At 38.2% G+C, this 7,988-nt stretch overlaps 1 long non-coding RNA gene across 3 annotated transcripts in view; it reads left to right on the top strand.

Annotated features, from left to right (window-relative positions):
• Window positions 1–1,809: 1,809 nt before the first annotated feature.
• The window catches only part of LOC103478164 (uncharacterized), a 47,049-nt gene continuing 40,870 nt past the window's right edge, over window positions 1,810–7,988 (top strand). For all 3 annotated transcript variants that reach the window (XR_535746.1, XR_535748.1, XR_535751.1), the window contains exons 1-3: window positions 1,810–1,945; window positions 4,129–4,234; window positions 6,824–6,946. This is a non-coding gene — a long non-coding RNA (uncharacterized LOC103478164). The remainder of the gene's footprint in view (window positions 1,946–4,128; window positions 4,235–6,823; window positions 6,947–7,988) is intronic.

Here is a 7,988-nt window from a genome sequence, read left to right as displayed (position 1 = left end):
CGGTCACAGGGGCAAAACGCCGTTGCACAACCCGAGCATTTGAAGAGGCCAGCTTTTTCCTTTCTGTGCTCTCGGAGTTGGCTAGGCTCCAATAATTTGACCCATTGATCCGGAGCTAAAGCAGCCCTGTGTGCCCACACCGGCCTCGGCCTGCGAGGGAGCAGGCAGGGTGTAAAAAAAAATTTTCACCCTTGTGTTTTTTTTTKTTTTTTTTTACTTTTTTTTTTTGTTTGGGCTCAATCCCCAGCTCTTTCAGGGGGCACAAAGAAAGCGCTGCACTCAGCAGGGTCGTGTGGGCGAGGGCCGGGGGCGAGACTATAGGCGGCGATTAGGGTCTCTAATGTGCAACGAATCCTCTCTGAATCACATGATATGAACTAATGTCGCCATTTAATGATTAAATAATAAAGAACTGCTGCTTATGCCTCTGTAGGAGCTGTGGTTCAGACCACATGCAGACTTTCTTTTTTTCTAAGATGATCTCTGGCTGACAACTTGGTTGTTCCTTCCTGAATTTAGTCTTGAAAAACGGGGTCAGACAAATTGTCCTAAAAGAAAAAAGTCAAAGCATTGCTTTCAATGAATATTCTGAACCGAATGCAAACTTAAGTAAATTAAAATGATTTCCCCCCCCCCCTCTAAAAATGAAGTAAAAGTTCCTGGAAAGTGAATGTGAGAGTAGATTTTATCTTCTTATAACAGAACTAATACTTTATTTAGTAACACTTTATTTGAAGGTGTGTGCTGTGTAAGACTGACACCTGTTATAAACAYGAAGGAGTCGTGTCATTACGTGACAATGGGTAAATAATGACACTTTTAATGCAACATTACATTAAAGCTTGCATCAAAAGTCCAGTAAAAGTATCAACTCTTACTGGTTTACTCAACCCAGAGCAGGAATTGGAGCAAACGTAGAACACAGAGAAACTCTAATCTAGAGAAACAACTCATTACCTCCAACGTTTATATAATCAAACATGGAGAACCAACAACTAGTTTTATCAGATCAAGGATCCAGCGGAACCCTTACTAGTTTATACAATCTTATTATTAAATGTGAGGAACCAATATGTAGTTCCATACTTTTATTTTTTCTTGCTTTTCTTTTTTTTTGTATTTCCTCCAACTCATTTAAAGCACATGCAATTGTCTTGTTGCTAAAAATGTGCTATATAAATAAAATTACCTTACCTAACACTACGTACATAAAATATGGTTTAGAAAACGTAAACTTCAAGTACACTGCCTAATTTCTAGCATAWAACAAGTAGACTCATATTAGACTCCAATAAGCTCCCAGTTATCGTTCTGGAGCAGATTCTCCACAGAGCAGTGCCGACTTGAAAGTGAAGCTCTGCAGCAACAAGCGGAGCAACAAATCGTCATGTTGAGCTCGTGCAGCAGCGGACTGTGATCCGCGTCCAGCTCCAGACTCGACCTGGCCTGGCCGTCTTCCGGTTTACGAGCGAGCGTGTTCGATTTACGAGCAGAGTTGCGCGCGCAGCTGCGCGGGCTTGTCGTTACGGAGACGTTTCGGCAAACTATAAAAAGCNTAGCATATAACAAGTAGACTCATATTAGACTCCAATAAGCTCCCAGTTATCGTTCTGGAGCAGATTCTCCACAGAGCAGTGCCGACTTGAAAGTGAAGCTCTGCAGCAACAAGCGGAGCAACAAATCRTCATGTTGAGCTCGTGCAGCAGCGGACTGTGATCCGCGTCCAGCTCCMGACTCGACCTGGCCTGGCCGTCTTCCGGTTTACGAGCGAGCGTGTTCGATTTACGAGCAGAGTTGCGCGCGCAGCTGCGCGGGCTTGTCGTTACGGAGACGTTTCGGCAAACTATAAAAAGCRAAGGTCGAAAAGAATTAKCTTTAATTTTCCGTAGAGAAACCCCGATGAGTGGCTCCAAATGAAATACAAAATGTGAGATGGGAGAACAAGGTAAGTCGTGAATTCGGAGTTGTGAGTTTTCTGCTCTCGGGTGGGTCATCGTACGTCCATACGAGTCCTTCACACTCGTAATAACACTAATTCGCGCCATGTAAGGCCCCACCTCGCTGTGTGAGCAGTGAGTGAAAACAAGCCTCCCCACAGCGAGCAAATGCTGCAACATTACATCATTTAAAGGCAGTAAGAGAAGAGAGGCATATTAATAGCAGCAACAAACCTTAAAGCATGACCTGTTTTATTTATTTATCCTAAAAGACAGAGCATGACAGAGTAACTGTTTACCTACTTCATRCCACAAAATGTCAGACTTTATTGGTTTATTTAATGAGTCACTGCTTTTTCCAGCAGATTGTTTCTGAAGGAGGTCAGACTGAACCAAACAGAACATCAGCTTTAAAGACCCGATTCGTGTGCCAGTATCAGTGTTGTTTTGTTTAACATCTTTGCATAAAGTTTAATTGTTGTTTGGGAAACTGTTAAGGGTGCTACGCAAAGGTGCAGTTATTTACTCAAAAAACTGTCTTTTGTAATAAAAGAAATCTTATGCTGGTATCTATTTGTCTGTTATAAGCTAAACACTTTGTTGCTTTCTTCATTTGTTTAGAGTGAATAACCTTTAAAGGTACAACGTTAAAAATATTTTATTGGGATTTTATGCAATTAGAGCACATTTGAGAAGAACATAATAMATTTTTTAAATTACTTTTTTGTTTATTTTGGCAATAACAAAAAGAAACGGAACAAATGTTATTTGCATGTGCTTTTGTTATTTGCGCTTTTAAAAGTATGTTTTGCAAAAATGTGGTTAGAACCACAAAATTTTAAATATATTATTGGGATGATTTGCAATTGGAGCATGTTTAAGTAGAAAAAAATTATTCATAGTTGTTTGTTTTGAGGGAACCATGAATTCCAGCTGCAATTGTTTTGCGTATGTCTCTACCAATTTTGCAAAAAAATAAATAAAAAAATTATATATATATAATTTTTCTATATATATATTAGTGTATGACATTTCTGCACATTCTTCTTTTTAAAGTAGCTCATACTTAGTCAGATTAGATAGAGATCCTCTGTGAAGATTAATTTTCAAGTCTGGACTTTGACTGGGCCGTTTTGTAGCGTTGCCTTGTTGTTTTCTTGAAGGTGAGCCTCTTTCCAAGTCTCAAACTTCCACTTTTTGATTCACTATCTAGACAAAGRGGTCAGCTATGTGCTGCTTCATGTGGTCTATCACTCAACATCCCAATAAAAGACACTGATGTTTGTGTTTGTAACACGTCAAGAGCGACTTAAATTCCTTTTTACGCCGAACGTCTGAGAAAAGAAAACGTTGCGGAGACATGAAGAGCTTTGTCCCGACTCATAAAAGTTTCCGTCCAACAAATGGCCGTCTTTTCACGAGCCAGAGGTCAGACCTCAGAGAAACAAATTCATCATGCTCCTGAAATACATAAAGAGGGCCTGAGGTATTTGTGGTGTGGACTGAGTGTGAATTTGTTGGGTGATTAAAGGCTAAATTTAGCCTCCTGTTCGCTCGGGGCCGCAGGCCGRCAAGCCTGTGGCAGACGCTAGCTTTCTCTGTTCCATCACTGGGCCAAGTGGGGCTTTACAGGGACCAAAATGGACAAATACCTCCGTTCCTGGCAGTGAACTACGTTTTTTTTTCTCTCTCTCCACACACTGCGACGTCTTGTCTTGCATAATTTTATTAAATATTTCCTTCATTTTAGGCAATTTGCTGCAGCACAGCCATCATTTGATGGTTTCCCAGGTGTGACTGGTAGGGGTCTACTAACTTTATTAAAGACTGAAATGTGAAAACTACCCTTCTATTAGAAGTGTATTGACCATAAAATKTAAAACATTTGTTTATTGAACAGTCTTAGCTTTGCACATTAGCTCGAATACAGCTTTCATTAAAAAGAAAATGTGGTGGTGGCAGTATCATGATATGGGGATACATCAAAACTCCAGACCTACTCCAGCTGAAAATGAACAGATCTGAAAATTGTTCATTTTTACAGCACTGTAATTACTCACCTGTGTGTGGGTAGGCGCAATTTCACCTACACACCTCTAGGTGAATTTGCACCTAAAGGCTTGTAGGTGCAAATTAATTTCAAAGTACTCAACTGCGCCATATAATTTGGGTATGAACCTTTGTATTTCAGGGGGTTTGGTGGCGACGCATCACGAGGATCCTTGGTTCGAACCCCCAGCTTGGTCTTCCTGCGTGGAGTTTTCATGAGTGAGTCCTCTCTGGATGCTAACTAACAGGTAAACTATTTCTCTTACAACATGGAAACAATGTCTTGTTAGTGGAACTATTAATTTTTCATCAGGATGAAGGAATTGTCTTAAAACAAGCTCCTATACCTTGCTGAAAATTCACTTGTTAGTTAGTTTTGTCTCATTTCAAATGTTCTGAGGTATTTGCAGTACAAACAAAAACACTTGGTTAGATTTAGTGTTTTTGTGGTGATGAGGGTGCAGTACAGTTTTTATGTGTTGGAAATACGGTTGTGAGATGTGTAGTATGTTAACACATAACATACTACACACATACTACACCAGCGATCTGTTTTACAAAGCTGGTTTCATATAATCTGGCTGCTTGGTTTAAGTAACTTGAATTTCATTAAGTGATACTACAACAATAATTATTGACATGCTTTGTTATTGCTTTGTATATGTTAAATGCATGGAAGTGCAGAGATGTATATGAATGAATAAATGTTATCATCCCATGGTCCCGAAGGTGTACATTTATCTCCTCGGCTTCATTCCAATACAACCAACATGTTTGGGTTCAGATTCAAATGCAACTACATGTACCGCAATTCAATTAAGTTCTAAATCAATCAGACTGGCGAGTTATAAAATATCTATTGAAAAGTTTATCTCAATGCAAAAATATCACAATATTGTATTTTATTTGATGTCAAAAATCCAAACAACAACAAAAATAGCTCCAGATAAACTCTGTTGTTCTGTGTAAAAATGTCCTGGAGTGGAAMGTGACTGATGAGACGAAGGTCTTCACTCAGTTATTCCTCCAGATCTCCTGTCACTCCTCAGCCACTGGACCAAAGAVCCCAGCACTCATGTCATGTCCTGGACTCRCTGCCAAACTTTGGACCTGCACTCAGGAGACCGGCTCTCACTCTCTAACACAAGGTTTCGCTCTTTACGAGATGCCAAATTGAGCTTGTTTGTCATTATCTTTCTGAAATGAAAGTAATGTGAAATCAGTTTCATGCAAACAAAATTATTACTTTTTGTGGAAGATGCATAACACTGCCCCTTTAAGAAAAGGGAAAGACATTTAACTCTGTAATGTAACGCCTTGAATTGGGGCCTCTGTCTCTTTAAAAACTCCTGAAGCCCCGCCTCCAGGAAGTCAGYACAACATGGCTCCTCTATTAACCCTTTAATRTTTTTACCCAGGTGTTTTGTACAGCTTAATGGTTGCTGTGGTATATTTCAAATATTTCTCCAACATGCATGAAATAATCAAAGCAACTCTCCAGGTATGTTTTTGATGAGGGAAGAACATTACAAGATGTATAGCTCAAAAAAGTCAATTTGACATAAYGCCRCCCCTTTAAAACGGCCCATGTGAGACGGCTCCATGTCRGTACCAAACAGACGTACTGAAACAAGCTCAGAATCTTCMAATGTTTGACTTTTRTATGTGTTAATAAAAATGTAGCAATACCTAAACAACAAACTTCATATGAGCCTTTGAGTTTTATAGAAGGTCCAGTGGTGAACATGGATTCATTACAAAAACATTCTAAATATTTGGGACGCCCTCAAAACTTGAAGCCCTTTCTAAAGTCCAGCCTCTTTTCAGAGGGTTTTACTCTGCAGATCAGAACTTTCTGAAATAATCACACCAGCAAATACAACTAATCCACGTTATAAATTACTTTTCATCAATTCCTCACTCTGCAGTGAAGATTAGTTGTTTTGTTTTTTTAACTCTCTTAGACTTTTTAGTGTTTTTCCATATTTYTTGTTTCCCCAGCGTCCTGTGTTTGGGTCTTCCTTCCTTCTACCTCTGTCCATGTTACTCCAGCACTCAGTAGTCGGTCCTTGGTTTCCTTTTGCTTGGGAAGAAATGCTTGACATTGTTTTCTGCTGTTTGTTCAGCTGTGCACAGTGAAGTCCTGTTTTCTGTCTCTGGCTGGTTGTAATCACATTGTGCTCCAGCACTTTTAGGTTAGCCAAATGAATTTAAAATGAAGATTTCTCACTAGCAATTAATTTGGTTATTCMTCACAAAGGAATATAACAAAACTTGCTGTTTGAGAGTACTGTCTCCATGGYGCGATAAGTAAATAAGCTGGTTTTTAAACCCACATTAAATTACTAAAATCAATCGGGTTTTTTTTATAAGGTGAGCACTTAYTGATGGTTTTCTGCAGCTACCATGTCCAACTCATTTCTACCTCATACCAAGTCGCCATTAAGGTGATAAAATGTGAGTTTCACCCATCTCTGCAAAGTTGTAAATCCCTTTTTCTCGGGTTGCTGTGTTAGAAGCGTGACTCTCAGGTGTGAGACTAACAYGCTCATCGCATTTTAATCATCTCTGGATGTTGTTATAAAACGAGCCAGACTCGGTTCAGTCCTCGTCGGAATGTGGAAGGAGGAACGGAGGTGAGAGGTTAAAGAAAAACTAACAGGAAGTCAGAAGTACGTAAAAAGAAAAAAAAAAAACTTTGCGACTTTTCTTTTGATGTCCTCAGCATCAAAGCCAATTATAGTGCAGTTGATTATGACTTGATAATATATTTTATTAAAACATATGAAGTGAAAATGTTAGTAAATCAAGACAAAGCTTTCTTTTTTTTATTGCAGTGGGGGAACAAATGCTTCCCTTCCCCAGTTACTTCCTCCTGCTCCTCCAGGGAGACGCTGAGCCGCCCAATGACAAGTGGGAGATAAAGGCYGTTCTGCCCGGTAACAGAGAAACGCCTACAAGTAAAAAAAAAGATAATTCTCCTCTCTATTCTATCCTTTTTACAAATATGTAAAAATGAGTTTTTTTCAGTTATTTTAAATATTTCTTTTCAGTAATGGTAACTTTCATATTAAATTAAATCGTAGGGAGTAACGGAGCCATAAGAAATGTTCAAAGTAACGTTGTTCACAGTGCTCCAACATCTCTGACGCAGAAGCTGAAATTAATAAATAGTGAAGAAAACAAAGGAAAAGTGATGCAGCGACACCAAAGTTTAAACGAAAACGTTAAAATATGTTGAGTCTGGCTTAGGATAAGCTTGAGTTTCAGATCAGACAACCATATTCACTAAGTTTGAATATACATTTTGGTGAAGCTCATTTGTCAGATTAAAAAACAAGCTTTAAGCAGGTATTAAACATTCCTGTTTTAAAATGTTTTTATTGGTTTGATATAAAATTCTAATCTTAAATGTTGTGTTTTTGTTTGCAGTAAGCAGAAAATCATAACTAACAGAGAGGAAGATTATGGGKTTTTTTTCTTGGTGAACTGAGTTACTAATAATAGGCCTGTCACGATAACACATGTTGCTGGACGATACATTGTCCCAGAAGTTATTGCGATAAATGATTATATTGTTGTTTTGAGACCAGTCCAAGTAATGTAATGGTAATAATGTCATGAGAAATCAAAACCACACAAAGATCAATAAACTTTGAATTCTAATSAACATTTAACACTAGAACTGGAAGRCATTTAAAATATCCAAAATAAATAAAAACAAATAAAATGATTTATAAACAAAAACTCTCCCTTTTTTTAAGCTCAAAGCACCAGACTGACGACTTTGATCATTCAGTTTTTGATAGAAAGTGAGAGAAGCGATAAATCAAGCAAATGAAAATTCTTGAGTTTCTTTTAGTTTATCATGTGATTAAGTGACTTATTCTTTATTGTGACAGGCCCAGTTACTGACAGATTAGATTTGGGGTTTAGATATTCTAACGTATTGAATGGGTCAATATTTATAAAACAAAAGCCTTCACTGTAAAAAAAAAAAAA

The sequence above is a fragment of the Poecilia reticulata genome, linkage group LG2, assembly GCF_000633615.1.
Source record: "Poecilia reticulata strain Guanapo linkage group LG2, Guppy_female_1.0+MT, whole genome shotgun sequence".
Lineage (NCBI taxonomy): Eukaryota > Metazoa > Chordata > Actinopteri > Cyprinodontiformes > Poeciliidae > Poecilia > Poecilia reticulata.
The sequence above is the reverse complement of the archived record's forward strand: the minus strand, read 5'-3'. Positions and strand labels throughout refer to the sequence as shown.